Here is a 15,757-nt window from a genome sequence, read left to right as displayed (position 1 = left end):
CGAGATCTCTCTGCTCATCTACACTACTAAGAATCTTACCATTAGCCCTGTACTTTGCCTTCTGGTTACTCCTACCAAAGTGCATCAACGAAGTGCATCACCTCACACTTGTAGAAGCAGGCAGGCAAGTCGAGTTGAGACCACAGTTAGATCAGCCATCATTTTATTAAATGGTAGAGCTGACTCAAAGGGGTAAATGATTTATTCTCGCTCCACTTTCTTCCTAGTTCCAATGAGAAAATACAAAAGTTTACTTAAGCCCAACAGCACATGATATCTTATAATTAAGCCGAATAATTACCTTTAAAACTGATGCAATAACATTTTATTTTCATTAAAATGTATGAATTTAAATATATCAATAAGTAAGGCCATGAATCACATTGGTCCTCTTGCAATTGGTAGAAATATTCTGTTCGCTACAAAATCAATCTGGAAATCTTAACACCAGGACAGTGTAACTGAAAAAAACTCAAAACCAATGGAAAAGATACATCATAGGACAGTAGCTGTGGGGAAGTATTACCCATGAGTTAGGCTTTGAAACTAATATTCATTTTAATTTTTAAAGCAATATTTGAAGAGATGCCGGGAAATCGGTACAAAATCATACCATGGACTAAAATAAAATTTTAACAAATTTCTATGATAGATCCTTACTTTGATAGATCCATGAAAGAGCATTTATTATAAATTACTTTAGAAATTCAGAACAGCAGTTATGAGGACTTTGACTATTGACTGAAGAGTGCTGTTTTGTGCAACATTTAACCTCCACCAGTGATGCATTTTTGTTGGGATACTCTACTAATGATTCACACTTCACTGAAGGATCAACTAAAACAGTTACCAAATCATAGCCAGACTCCAGCCTCTGTGTTTTATAGTAACATTTAGAATTTACAGCGCATCTACTACATCAGCTACACCCACGACACATGCAATTTGAAAAATGAGTATCAATATCATAACAGATAGTTTACAAGAAATCTAACCACCACATAAAGAGTTCACCAAAGAAATTAATCTTGCAACTAGAAATGTCTCACTTTGGTCAAAGCATGATGTTGACAATTTGCTATTGCAGAGCTATTAAGCTAATAAATTTTCATTCTATTCCACTTAATCATTCATTCTAATTTAAAATAGACAATAATGCTAAAGTGCTTGAAATCCATTTTTTTCAAGATTCAGTGAAGGTTTGATGTGGTTACTATTTGCTGTTGAAATGAGGTGGTAATATTAGCTTGCTGATCTTTGTTAAATTTGTGTCACTACAGCAGAAATTGGAAAACCTTGTTACTGTTTTATATATGTAACCATGTCTAGTGCCAAAGGAGGCCTGAACCCATCTCCCTCGGTTTCATACAGTTGCCAACTTCAATTTTTAAGAAGGCACTTTTTTAGGGGAAATGATGGAAAACTTTTATATATCAGGTATGTATAGCAATGTCAATGTAAGGTTGATTAGTACATGCTGGAACAAACTGATAACAGTGGTGTTTGTCTATTTGTAAATGATTAACATATAACCACAGTTATTCTAAATTTATTGTAGTTTGCCTGTATTTTCTTTTATGATTATCTTTTATTTAATGGAAACAAAATAACATCTAGACCACAACACCAGAAGAAGCAGGAGCATTCGGCCCCTCATGCCTCGTATTAATATGGTCCTCTGCCCACTCACACACTGATCACCGCTGCAAGCCTCATTTCACATTTCACTGCATGTACAAACTATGCACTATTCAACCAGGGTAGCCCAATCATCACATGATTTTATTTACAGTCATTACCACTTTCAGAGACCTGCGTATTAGCTGTGGTGAGACACTGGACAGCCTGTGGATTAGCTCACTAGGGGATGAGAATGCACATGGATCTATGACAGAGGACTCCCAAGTGCAATTCGATGGGATAACATTCAGGCTGGTGAGTCTACAAACATGTGCTTAGTGCATGGGGATGCCTGTCAGGAAGTTGTGGTCAATGTCAAGGAGTACCGAAAAATCTAGAAACAGGAGCTCTGGAGCCTGTTTTTTTCAACATGGATTTGATGACCATTTCTACTCATACACCAGTGCTCTAAAAAATACTCAATTTGGTGACCAATGTCTGAACTTTCATTGCAGTACAAGCAAGCCAAAGACAGCCAAAGCTTGGAAGCTACAGTGGGACCTCAGACTGCTCCCTCAAGCCTGTGGATAGCAGTGTGTAAAGGTCTGGCAGCATCTGAGGACAGAAAGTAGAGTTAATGTTTCGGGTCCAGTGACTCTTCTTCAGAACTATTCTGCTGCACCTTAACATGTAAACTGCATGAACCATAGATTTGCAACTGACAACCCTACATCTCAACACCATCCTCCACCTCCCTACCCCCTGCAAAAACAGTAGGCGTCATGTCCAGTGGCAAAACTTAAGCACAGAATTTTCATCATTTTCATGACCAATATTAATGGCAACCCCAGTGCCCTCTCTCTGGAAGAAAGCACTTAACGTCCCTCCATCAGTTGCACTTCCAGCCAGCCCAGGATCAGAAAATTGCATCACATGTAGATAGGATGATTAAGAAGATGTTTAGCACACTTGTCTTCATTGCTCAGAGCACTGAGTGCAGGAGTTGGGATGTCATGTTGAGGCTGTACAGGACATTAATGAGGCCACTTTTGGAGTACAGTGTGCAGTTCTGGTCGCCCAGTTATAGGAAGGATATTATTTAATTGGAGAAGGTTCAGAAAAGATTTACAAGAATGTTGAAGGGGCAGGAAGGTTTGAGTTATAAGGAGAGGCTGGATGAAAATATTATGACAGGCAAAGGAAAGGTGAGCAGCAAAGGTCTTTTCCCTAGGATAGGTGTGTTCAAAACTAGGGAGCATATTTTTAAGGTGAGAGGAGAAAGATTCAAAAGGGATCTGAGGAGCACACGGAGGCTAGTTTGTTAATGAAATGAACTGCCAGAGGAAGTGATAGATGCAGGTACAGTTACAACATGTAAAAGACATTCGGACAGGTACGTGTACAGGAACAGTTTACAGGGAGATGGGCCAAAGGCAGGCAAGTGGGGTTCAGCTTGGGAAACCTGGCTGACATGGACTGAAGGGCCTGTTTAGGTGCTGTATGTCTCTAAAGTAACATGCGAGCAACTGGTGACCCCGCCAGCAGGTGTGATATGGGTTGGGACTTCTCTGCTGTTGATGAACATTCAGATGGTTAAATGAAGGGTGGCAGCTTGAAAGATGAACTGAAAAACATTACCATTCACACCAAACCCATGCTGCATGCTTACTGATGTCATCATCTGTTTGCTTGTCATATTTCAGTAAGCATTCCCTCACTGCATGGTGAAGCCCTCACCAATATGCTCCAGAATACATTTCATTCTGCAAGGTCCCAGTCATGTATGGGATGCCTTTGTGGAGTTTAAGGACAGTCAAGGTTGTAATCAATCCCAATTGCATGAATTATTCTTTGCCAAGCCCCAGTTTGGTCCTTATTTTCCTTACTGGACTCAGACAGTAATCCATCAGTACTCAAAGGTCAAATCTTATTGCTAATTATCATTGTACTTGGAGTATGGAAGGATATTCTTTTGACTGAATCACTCATCTGCACATCCAATAAATATATTCAAACTGAACATCTGAAAGAGAGATGGTAAATGGAGGATGTTTGGGAGAAGGACTTCACACCTTCGGGCTGATTGCAAAGAATAGTTGACAGCTCTGATGTGTAACCTTCACCATGACAGAAAACAAATTAGATGGTGTTTTTGTTGTCTAGCAATTCCCAGATTCTTCAGGCAGTAACTGAAAAATTCAGTATTTCAGAAGTGATTTTTTGTGTATCCAGTTCATCATAATGCTGTCTTTGACAACTTTGGATCTGATAGAATCCATAAAATCCCCACACTGTGGAAACAGGCCATTTGGCCCAACAAATCCACACTGACCCTCTGAAGAGCATCCCACCCACACTTATTCCCCCACTCCCATAGCAAACCCATCTAACCTACACATTCTTGGACACCATGGGCAACTTAGCATGGCCAATCCACCATAGCCTACACATTGTTGAACTGTGGGAGGACACCCACGCAGACCTGGGGAGAACATGCAAACTCCACACAGACAGTCACGTGAGGCTGGATTGAACCTGTAAGGCATCAGCACTAACCACTGAGCCACCATGCCACCCTGCATCAAAAAGGGACAGCATTATTCCAAAGTAAACCAACTCAGGTCAAATAAGATCCAAATTTCCTTCTGATTATTATGCCTATCCACATAAAACTGGTATTTCAGATTCCTGAGCTGAATTACTGGAAGTCTGCATTTAAAGAGGGTGTACATTTTCACTTTAATATTTATAATAGGCAAGGTTAAAATATATTGTAGGTGTTTCTTTTATATGAGTGTGCAAGTTGTATAATTGAGATCACAAAAAAAAACTTCCAGGTTGCAAATTCTTTGAATAATGGAAATGGACAGCCTGTATCAAAGAGGTATATTCCCGAACATGTGCAGAAAATTCTGTGGGCTCTGTGCTTCTGTAGTTGAAGGAGACTGAGAGGCACAACTGGCAAAACAAGTAATAAATGCCTTCTGATTCAAAAGCAAAGTATTGCAATGAGGAATGTGGAAGACATAACGGATTTAATTCTCTGGGTAGCCCAGTAGCACGTATCCTGATACCACCAAAGTTTAGAAACACAGAAACATAGAAAATAGGTGCAGGAGTAGGTCACTTGGCACTTTGAGTCTGCACCACCATCCAATAAAATCATGGCTGATCATGCAATCCCAGTATCCCATTCCCGCTTTCTCTCCATACCCCTTGATCCCTTTAGCTGCAAGGGCCATGTCCAGCTCCCCAATGAATGTATCTAATGAAGTGACCCCAACAGCTTTCTGTGGGAGAGAATTCCACAGGCTCACAACTCTGAGTGAAAAAATATCTTCCTCATCTCAGTCCTGAATGGTTTACACCTTATTCTTAGACAGTGACCCCGAGTTCTGGGCTTCCCCAACATCAGAAACACCTTTCCTCCATTTAGCCTGTCCAGTCCCATCAGGATTTTATATGTTTCTATGAGAATCCCTCTCATTCTTTCTAAATTCCACCAAATATAAGCCCAATCATTCCTGTCTTTTCTAATATGTCAGTCCTGCCATCCCGGGATTCAGTCTGGTGAACCTTCGCTGGACTCCCTCAATAGAAAGAATGTCCTTCTTCAGACCAGGAGACCAAAATTGCACACAATCTGTGAGCATTGAGAATGAGAGGCATAAAATTCATTGATCAATTATGAACCTTGTTGACCATGTTTCTCAAATGGTATAGAAATTTGATGGGACAGGATTTAATCCAATTTTCTTTCCCTTCATGTGATAGACACATAGATGACCACTTCTGGTAATTTGAGATGTTTGCCACTCTATAAATATTACTAGGTTGGAGTTGTTTGAGGTAATTCACTGTGCCAATCCTCCTTTATTATTGTGTTGTCTTGGCTTATCTAGTAATTAGAGATGGAAAATTCATCACTGTCAAGCATCTACAGAAGAGGCACTGTACTTGGGTAGCCATAAGATTTGTTTGGGGAGATCATGCCCTTGGTATTATCACTGGGCTATTAATCCAGAGGCCCAGATAATATTCTGGGGACCGGATTTGAAGCCTGCAATAGCAGACACTGGAATTTGAAATCAATAAAACATTTGGAATTAAGAATCTAATGATGGCCATGACTCTATTGTTGATTGTTGGGAAAAAAAACTATCTGGTTCACTAATATCCTTCATCCTTTCTTGGTCTGGCCTACATGTGACTCCAGACCCATAGCAATGTGGTTGACTCCAAACTGCACTCTGGGCAAATAGTGAAGGGTAATTAGTGCTGCCTTGCCAGCAATACCCTCACCCCATTAATGAATTTAAAAAAAGTAATGTGAAACTGCATTTAGTCAGGCATAATTACTAGGATATAGGGAGTTGGTACAGATCAATTCTGAAGAAGGGTCACTGGGCCAGAAATGTTAACTCTGTTTTCTTACCTCAGATGCTGCCAGATCGGCTGAGTTTTTCCAGTCATTTCTGATTTTGTTTCTGATTTCTAGATCTGCAGTTCTTTGGGTTTTTTTTGGTCCAGATCATCTGTTCCTTCTGAAAGCCGCAGAAGAACTATACGTGTCTACCAATAGACTGTCGGTGAGATTGGTAGAATGAACATTAACTTATAAAATATTCCCCCTGTGGGTGATTCTGTGGAATAATAGTCTGCCCAATTGCAATAATTTCAGTGTCTAGGCATTTTCAGCTGCTGAAATTTACATTTGGGCTGTGATATTCCAAAGGCAATACCTTTATAAAGAAGAAGCATTTGAGAAAAGGGAGAGAAGGCAGGTCAGTAAAATTACCAAAGGTGCCATTTGTCCAACTGAATTCTCTCTGCATCTTGACTTGCCTTGACTGAATTCATACTCACCCACAAAACTGTAGCTGCAGGCAAACCTTCGTGGATTTCAATCAAATTTCCAGCTATGTTACACCATGCAAAGAATACTCAGTGAAACTTCAGGGCAGCCATTTTTTTAAAAAGTCAATGTACATGGTGACTCATGCCTTTACTGTATTGCTTCACTTAAAATAACAACTGATGTCGCATTGATTACAGTTTGTGAAGCAGTGTTCCATTCTTTTACCACTCTTTATTCTTAACTCCTGTAAGGCTCCAAACGTTTGATTATGCTCCCCATTACAAGAATTCTCAACCAGTTGGAAATGGCTTCTCTTAATCAGCCCTCTTATGTTCCTCCTAAAATCTTGAAACTTCAACCAAATCACCACTTAATCTTCAAAATTTCTGGGGATATAACCCTGGTGTGTTTAATCTCTCACTGTAATTTGATCCTTGGAATCCAGGCCTGATTCTGATATGTCTACGCTGAACTCCCTCCAAGGTCAATATTTCCTTCCAATGTGTGGTGGCCAAAACAATTCAAACTGCTCCAGGTGTGGTTTATAGAATAGAATAACCTTTAAGGTAACTTGTACTGCATTACAGAAGAATAGGAGTACAATGCAAAGGTTTTTTCAATGGCTGCCTTTTAATGGCACCATGTTGGGTACAGGTACCTAAGTACCAATCTTGCAGATTAAAATAAAAATAGTGGTTTTACACAATGAGGATTAAAGGAAAGCATAAGCATTCCTTACATAGGTAGTTACAACATAGTGAAAAGGTTTTAAATTACAGGCTGATAACAGCAGATCAGCATGTGGCACCGGGTCCAAGTCCAGTTAACGCCCTGCATTGCTCCAGCCCCCAGTCTGATCCTCACTGGCACTCAGCAGCAACCAGGTAGGTCATGCTGTACCGGGATTTGTACCCCAGGCCCTCCATCATTCTGGGACTCGGCCCCCGTCATTCGGGGATGCGGCTCATATTGCCGAGGCATGACACCCATCCTTTTACATTGCAAACTCCAATCTAAAGGCCAGAATTCCACTAGCCTTTCCACTATTTTCAATCTGATTATTTTCAATCAACAAATTTGGAAATGTGGCTTTGTATCCCATCACCTAGGTTGTCAGTAAATGTGGCGAATAACAATGTCCCGACATTGGTCTTTGTGCACGTTGAAATTAAACAGCTCCTTGCTGCTGAATTTGAATACATGATCATCTTTGGTTAAGGGTACTATTTATGTATGCATAATTTGCACAACTACTTCAAATGAGGTAATGGTGAGCAGTTGAAATTCAGTTGCATGGTGACATGTGTAAGCTTTTTCCAGACATGGATCTTTTCATCCTCACTGTGCACAGCTATGGTGCCAGAAGGTTGGAGAGAGACAAATGTCATTCCCTTGTTCAAGAAAAGGGAACAGGGATAACCCTGGAAATTACAGGCCAGTTAGTCTTACTTCAGTGGTGGGCAAATTATTGGAAAAGACTCTGAGAGATAGGATTTATGATCACTGGGAAAGGCACAGTTTGATTCATGATAGTCAGGTTGGATTTGTGAGGGGTAGATCATGCCTCACAAACCTTACTGAATTCTTTGAAGAGGTGACCAAACACGTGGATGAAGGTGGAGCAGTGGATGTGGTACACATGGATTTAAGTAAGGTGTTTGATAAGGTTCCCCATGGTAGGCTCATGCAGAAAGTAAGGAGGCATGGGATAGGGGGAAATGTGGCAGATTGGATTCAGAATTCGTTGACCCTTAGAAGACAAACGGTGGTAGTGAAAGAAAAATATTTACCATGGTGCTCAGTTACGAGTGGTGTACCACAGGATCTGTTCTGGGTCCTCTTCTATTTGTGATTTTTGTAAATGATTTAGATGAAGGAGTGGAAGGGTGGATTAGCAAGTTCGCGGATGATACGAAGGTGGGTCGAGTTGTAGCTGGTGCGGAGAGCTGTTCTAAGTTGCAAAGGGACATTGATAGGATGCAGAGCTGGGTTGGGAAGTGGCAGATGGAGTTTAACCCTGAAAAGTGCGAGGTGATTCAGTTTGGAAGGACAAACTTGAAAGCAGAATACAGGGTTAACGGAAAGAGTCTTCAGAGTGCGGAGGAGCAGAGGTATCTTGGGGTTCCAATCCACAGTTCCCTGAAAGCTGCCACCCAGGTGGATAGTGTTGTTAAGTATGGTGGGTTAGCTTTCATTAATAGAGAGATTGAGTTCAAGAGCCGTGAAGTTATCCTCCAGCTATACAAAAGCCTGGTTCGGCCACATCTGGAATATTGTGTCCAGTTCTGGTTGCCTCATTACAGGAAAGCTTTGGAAAAGGTGCAGAGGAGGTTTACCAGGATGTTGCCTGGAATGGAGGGAAGGTCTTACGAGGAAAGGTTGAGAGATCTAGGGCTTTTCTCTTTGGAATGACAAGGGATGAGAAGTGACTTGATAGAGGTGTACAAAATGATCAGAGGTATAGATAGAGTCGACAGCCAGAGACTTTTTCCTAGGGTGAAGGTAGCTATTACGAAGGGGCTTAGTTTTAAAGTGAGTGGAGGTAGTTCTCGGGGAGACCTCAGAGGTAGATTCTTTACTCAGAGAGTGGGCAGGGTGTGGAATGCATTGCTGGAGAGTCGGCCTCATGAGGGGCATTTAAGCGGCTATTAGATAGGCTTGTGGATGATGGTATAAGGTAGGGGTGGAAGTTAGATGGATCTTAGGATTAGTGTAAAATTTCAGCACCACATCATGGGCCGAAGGGCCTGTACTATGCTGTACTGTCCTATGTTCTATATCCTGGGGAATGCTTTGACCATTCTTTCACTTCAAGCTGTGTATTAATCAATGCTATCCTGGTTGTTTTCACTCTGTGGTATCAATGTTAACCTATTTCATTTGATAATTAAACTCTCCTTTGCACAGGAAAAGTATAAAAAATAACATTGCATTGGCAGGAAAGGTTTCCCCTGTGAAATGAGTTAAACTGGTGTAAAATATATATGGTCCCAATTTTAACTGCACAATTGGGTGGGTTGCAAATTAGCTAAGATAGGCAAAATTGCCATTAGCTATAACATATGGAACCATGCATAACGTGGCTTCAAAGGCTGTCAACTTAGTATCCCTACAATATGGCAGCTGGCCATTCAGTCCATTGGATCCACGTTGACCCTCCAAAGAGCATCCCAGCAGACCCCTACTCGACCCACTTAGCCTACATATCATTGGACTGTGGGAGGAAACTCTTGCAGACATGGGGAGAGTGTGTAAAATCCACATAGACGGTTGCCTGAGGGTGGAATCAAACCCAGATCCCTAGCACTTGAGGCAGCAGTACTAACCTCTGAGCCACTGTACCACTCTGAAATTAATCTTGAACTATCTGACCGTATGGGGTACTTGCTGAAAAAAACTTCATGGTTATTTCCATCAATAATAGTAACAGAGAGCATGGAACTACAAGAGGCCGCACTGTCCATGCTGTCCACCGCTTCAGTGCATGTGCAATTTATTCTATTTTAAATCTACATGGCCTATCTAATCTAAAGGAATATTTTACATTAAAACTGTTATTTCCCTAAATCAATGATTCAATAAAACTCTGTACATTCTAACTGTCTCACCAGCAATTACACTTCAATAGCGGACTTTTCCTCCTATCCCAGGTATCACACGATCCATTGTGTTCCACAAAGTACAGTGTTGGCAATGCTCATGTCTGTACCTTCTAGTCCATGGGCACTGAATTAATTCTTTATTGGAGGAGTTAATTAATATATAACAGTAGCTTTTGTGAGCAGTTCCACATATGTACTAGACTGCAAGAAAAAAATCCCTCAATTCCAGAATCGTTGTTTAGGTTTGTTGAGTCTGAATCTTCATGCTATAGGTCAGTATTCCCAGTCAAATCAATTAGCCTGCTAACATCTGTCTCGTCCATGTCTTTGATGGCCCACACCACGGGCAGGGTTTCCAACTGTCTCTGGAAGCAAGGCTGGGCGTGAACACCCAAACAGTTTTCAGATGATATATCAGTCTTTCAGAATGTGCCATAATTCTCAAAGTGTGGGTGGGTTAGGCAGAAAGCTTGCAACTGAATGCATCTAATTAACTGCCTGTTAGATTCTTGATTGAACTGCTGGTTTGCAATGCAGAGTGAAGCCAACAGTATGGATTCAATTTACTATGAAGGGCTCTTCTTAATCTCTCCCCTCACCTGGACCATGGTGACCACCCCCCCCAACCCGATTAAACCACCAACAATCATATCTCTCTAATAAGAAAGCAGAGCTGTCATCCAGTAGGACTATAGTGACTTGCCTTTTAGGTTCTTTGAAAAGATTGTTAACTAACTGGAGAGAAATAGAAGGGAAATTTCAGGACTCCAGTGGTGTTGTGGCCATGCCCCTACCTCTGAGTCAGGAGGCCTGAATTAAAGTCCCACCTGCTCCATTGGTGTGTCATTACACATCTGAACAGGTTAATAAGAAAATCTCAAATTTCAGAATGGCTGGTAATCTGGGACAAGTTTGCACCAAATGATCAGGAGAACAGTGTTATGTGTTAAGTTGCTTATTCAAAGATTAAGGAAGAAGCGGAAATTCTGACTCAATGTTTAAGCATTGCCACAAAGTTTCCATTTGCTTGAGCGGGGCAGATTCGGAACCTAATGACATTTTATCTCTGGTTTTCCAGTCTCCTGCATGCTGTATTCTGCAAGTCATTGACAACACCTCTACAGCTAGTTCCAGCCTCCAACATGTTTAAATATGCTTCCAGCTCACTCTCACATCAGTCAGTAGCTTTGCATTAGAAAGGTATTGCAAAGTTCAGATTCACAAAGGATCCACTGAAAATTCAGCTTCACGTCTTTGATCCTTCCTTTTTCCCTTACACCACCCTCCATCTCTTCTTGTCCAATGCAAAGAGCTCGCTTTGTAAGCATTTCCCAATCACCAGAATCTTTATACGGTGCTACTCTCAACTGTCTCTGATGCATCCATGCCCTTGTTAAAGTTACAAGCCAGGAAGATCACAATAGGGTAATTCTCTGATCAGGCCCACAGAATGGAATATTCTGGAAGTTCTAGTTGACAAATTGCTGCTTGTGGTACCCGCACTATTTTTCAATTCCTTCAAATGGATGGAAACTGGTTTTGACTGGTTCTGTCACCAAGCAGCTTGCTTCACTTTACAAGTGAAAATCAGCCCTGATATTTTCATTGTGGCCTCATCATTGATCTATACAACAGCAGGATTCATGAATCTCTTTCAAAGAATAATCAAATGCCTTTGGGATATATTGGAGTGCATAATTGTGATTGTCAGTGCCTGAAGAAGTGCAAATTGCTACCGGCAGGAAGCTGACTGAGTGTTTGCCAGTTGGGTATGTCTCAAAAACTATAGAGAAATAAACAGGCCAGGATCTTTCCTATGTGAGTCAAAATGTGCAGCCAAGCAGGTGTGCACAATGCACTTCCCCTACCACAGAGAAACCAGCATTTCATGCACTTGTTCACTTTATTAACTTGTTAACAGATGACTGACAGGTTTCTCGGCCTATCACACGCCTTGACTCTGGGATCCCACTGGCCAGAAGCTAATCAGATCCGGCCACCCTGAGTCCAAAGGCTATTGGTTGAGATCTGCTCCTCAGGGGATCCTACTGCTGGAAGGGGCTAAAGTCAATTCAGAGATAGGAAGGACTGCAGATGCTGGAGAATCTGAGATAACACGGTGCAGAGCTGGAGGAACACAGCAGGCCAAGCAGCGTCAGAGGAACAGGAAAGCTGACATTTCGGGTCTGGACCCTTCTTCAGAGTTTGGGCTGATTTTTTTAATTTAACTTCTCATGTGGTGCATGTTACTACGCAGGTGTAAATCAACTCCATTCACAGATAAGTTCTTAACTAGTATGTCTACCACAAGTCCTGACACTAAGCCACACTCTACTTGAACTTTGATTGATGGAACCCTGACATACTGTCTCACTTCCTATCCTCTCTCCAAGACATTTACCAATGCTTGGCAAAACTAAATCCTTCTGCAGCAAGTGAATTTGAGTATCCCTCATGTCTCTGAGTATAATTATGGTCTTAGATGCTTCCTATGAAGATAAAGACATTATCTTCCCTTTAGAAAGAAAACATTCATTTCTCTCATCTACCACAAATTGTGTGTATTCATTTGTCGTGTTTACTTCCAGTCTCTTAGTTGTGGCTAAACACTCCCCTTGATTGATGACCTTTTCCTTTATGAACTTGTTCTTATGATCTCCAATAATTCCCATAGGTTTCTCTTGCAATTTCCAGATTTCTGAATGAATGCGTCTCACCTTGCTAGAATGGAAACACTTCAACTTCTGATTTTCACCCTCACCCTCAGAATATTCACCTTCTGATCTATTGGGTAGATCTTAGAGCATTCCCAGCTAACCATTCCTTTCCTTGCCTACCACCCCGCCCCCCACCCCCACCCCCCCCCCCCCCCCCCGCTTTCAGTCTCTAATTTTCAAACCCTTTCAAATTCATGAGGGCGATGGAAAAGGGGTTTAGGTTTAAAGAAGGATCCTGACCTGAAACGTTAACTTTCTTGCTCCTTTGATGCTGCTTGGCCTGCTGTGTTCCTAAAGTTCCACACTGTTGTTATCTCTGACTCCAGCGTCTGCAGATCTCACTACCTCCTCATAATTGTCTGCCATTATTGGTGCTTATCTAGCAGTTCAGTCCTCACCATGAGTTCTTGCTACAAAAGGCAGTGAATTTTCAAATTCCTCAAAGAGAATAATCTCTCAGACATTCACACACAGTTTCAGCTTCTAATGCTTGTATCTACTTCTCAAAATTACCTTGTTTAATCTCTTTCAAATTTGATAAAGTTTTGTCCAAGCTGTTACCTTAAATTCTGGATCCTTTGTCTATATGTCTAAGTTACTAACTCCATTGCAGTCAATATAATTGTTTTCTTTACAATCCCTATAAATTTCCTCTGACAGTGAAGCATACATTTCCTGTGCTTTACCTGTCAACCCATTGTACAATGAACACTATCCAGTCCTCTGCTGCCCAATTCATTTGTCTGGCCAATTTCTCAAATGACATGAAGAATGCTTTCACATCCTTTTCCTCAAATTTTGATAGATTTGTGCAATCTGAAACTAAAACAGTCTCCTTAGCACTGTCAGGCAATGCTACCTCTAGTTTACCCACCAAATCAATCAACCTGGGTTTTGAAAGTTCCCTTAGGACCATCAGGAATAAACCTGCATCTGCAGTAAATCCTTTGCTATTTCCAGAGCCGTGTTTCAAATGCAGTAGGGAACCTGATGTTTCCTTTTATTGTTGTATTTACTAATAACATACCCAATGTTTCTTCATTCCAAACAGTCTTAGATAAGCCCTCCAAACACTGTTACCTCTTGTTTGATTAGCACGCTGTATTTCCAGACCTATTATTTCCAGAGCCATCATAAAATTTAAACATTTCTAAAAATATGCAAAATTTTCTGATGTGGCAGACCTAGGTTGACTACAGACACTGGATGTCTGCATTTAAGACTATTTATTACAATGAAATTTACTTTGAAGTTGCATCACAGGTCGACAGGGTGATTATAGAAGGCATTTAGCATGCTTGCCTTCATTGCCCTGAACTTTGAGCATTGGAGTTGGGATGTTATGTTGAGGTCACACAGGATGTTTGTGAGGTCTCTTCTGGAGTGACTCTGTACATTTCTGGTCACCCTGTTAGGAAGGATATTATTAAGCTAGAGAGGGTTCAGGAACGGAGGGTTTGAGTTATAAGGAGAGGCTGGATAAGCTGGGGCTTCCCTCTCACTGGAGTGTAGGACCATGAGGGGTGACCTCATAGAGGTTTATATAATCATGAGGGCTATAGATAAGGTGAATGGCAGGTGTCTTTTTCCTAGAGTGGGGGACTTCAAGACAAGGGGGCATTTTTAAATGTGAGAGGAGGAAGATTTATAAAAGGTATGACAAACAACTATTTTACACAGGCAGTGATTTGCATGTGGAATGAACTTCCAGAAGAAGTGGTGGATGTGGGTACAATGACAACATTTAAACATTATTTGGATAAGTAAATAAATGGGAAAGGTTTGGAGCGATGTGACCCAGGCACAAGCAGGTGGGACCAGTTTAGTTTGGGAACAAGGTTAGCGTGGACTGGTTGGGCTGAGGTATCTGTTTCCAAGCTGTATGACTTTAGTCAGAAATCCCACGATACCAGGTTATAGTCCAACAGGTTTATTTGAAAACACAAGCTTTTGGAGCCTTGCTCCTTCTTCAGGTATCAGTGAGAGAGATAATATCAGACACAGAATTTATCAGTAAAAGATCAAAGGGTCACACCACTGATGAGGATGTACTAAACAAACATACGATGCTGTTAAATCAGTTAGAAAGTTTTAATTGATTAATATGTATATGTAAATCCCCAAATTCCTTTCAAGTCACTGTCCCGAGAGAACTAAAGGTTTTATCAGTGTAAAGAAGAGATGACATTTCAGGTCAGACACTGCATGTTAGGTGTGAGACCTCGTTTTAAATCTATTTTTGGTTTAGTTTGGAGTCAGGCTGGTTTTATTTCTAAAGTAGGAATTTATAAAATGTCACATTGACTGTCTACAAATTGTGCGCTTTTTGAACAAAAAAATGTATCTGCAAATGCTCAACTCCTCAATTACCAGTTCTGACGAGCCATAGCAAAAAACCATAATGACCTCATCAGAGAACAGACACAGGAAAGGTCCTATAGGGTACCCTTCATCGTCCTGTAATTCACCAGAGTAGAAAAAATTCACACCACTGATGAGGATGTACTAAAATTCATCCCATAGATTCACACATGCGCGCATGTGTGTGTGTGTGTGTGTGTGTGTGTGTGTGTGTGTGTGTTTGTGTGTACATGTACACATGCACGTGTGAGAGAGGGAGAGTGTGTGCACGCGCACATGTGTGTGCATGTGTGCGCATGCATGTCTGTGTGTGGTGTGTGTGTGTCTGTGAGAGAGACTGTGTGTATGCAAGTTTGTCTGTGAGTGTTTATGTGTGTGTGAGTGTATAGACTCGTGGAGTCACCTGTAGTGCAACATGAGCCCATGATCCCGGTTGAGGCCATCCTCCTGGGCACGGAAATTGGTTATCAGTCTCTGCTTGGTGACTCTGTGTTGTTGTGTATCCCAAAGTCTGCATTGGAGGACATTTACCTGAAGATCCGAGGCTGAATGTCCTTGACCACTGAAGTGTTCCCCACTGGGAGGGAACATCCCTGTCT

The 15,757-nt window shown here is 41.3% G+C and overlaps 1 protein-coding gene across 10 annotated transcripts in view; it reads right to left on the bottom strand.

Moving 5' to 3' along the window:
* tox (thymocyte selection-associated high mobility group box) overlaps nt 1-15,757 on the bottom strand; it is a 255,558-nt gene that overhangs the window by 183,790 nt on the left and 56,011 nt on the right. The window contains exons 1-2 of one of the 10 annotated variants that reach the window (XM_048528419.2): nt 10,381-10,449; nt 10,188-10,203 (exon numbers count right to left, since the gene is read on the bottom strand). The exons of 7 other annotated variants lie outside the window; for them this stretch is intronic. The gene's annotated coding sequence lies outside the window, so the exon portion shown is untranslated. Of the gene's footprint in view, nt 1-10,086; nt 10,106-10,187; nt 10,204-10,380; nt 10,450-15,757 lie in introns of those variants that run through there. 2 more of the 10 variants (XM_059645903.1, XM_059645906.1) reach the window with 2 other exon arrangements.

The sequence above is a fragment of the Stegostoma tigrinum genome, chromosome 5, assembly GCF_030684315.1.
Source record: "Stegostoma tigrinum isolate sSteTig4 chromosome 5, sSteTig4.hap1, whole genome shotgun sequence".
In the NCBI taxonomy this organism is placed as follows: domain Eukaryota; kingdom Metazoa; phylum Chordata; class Chondrichthyes; order Orectolobiformes; family Stegostomatidae; genus Stegostoma; species Stegostoma tigrinum.
The sequence above is the reverse complement of the archived record's forward strand: the minus strand, read 5'-3'. Positions and strand labels throughout refer to the sequence as shown.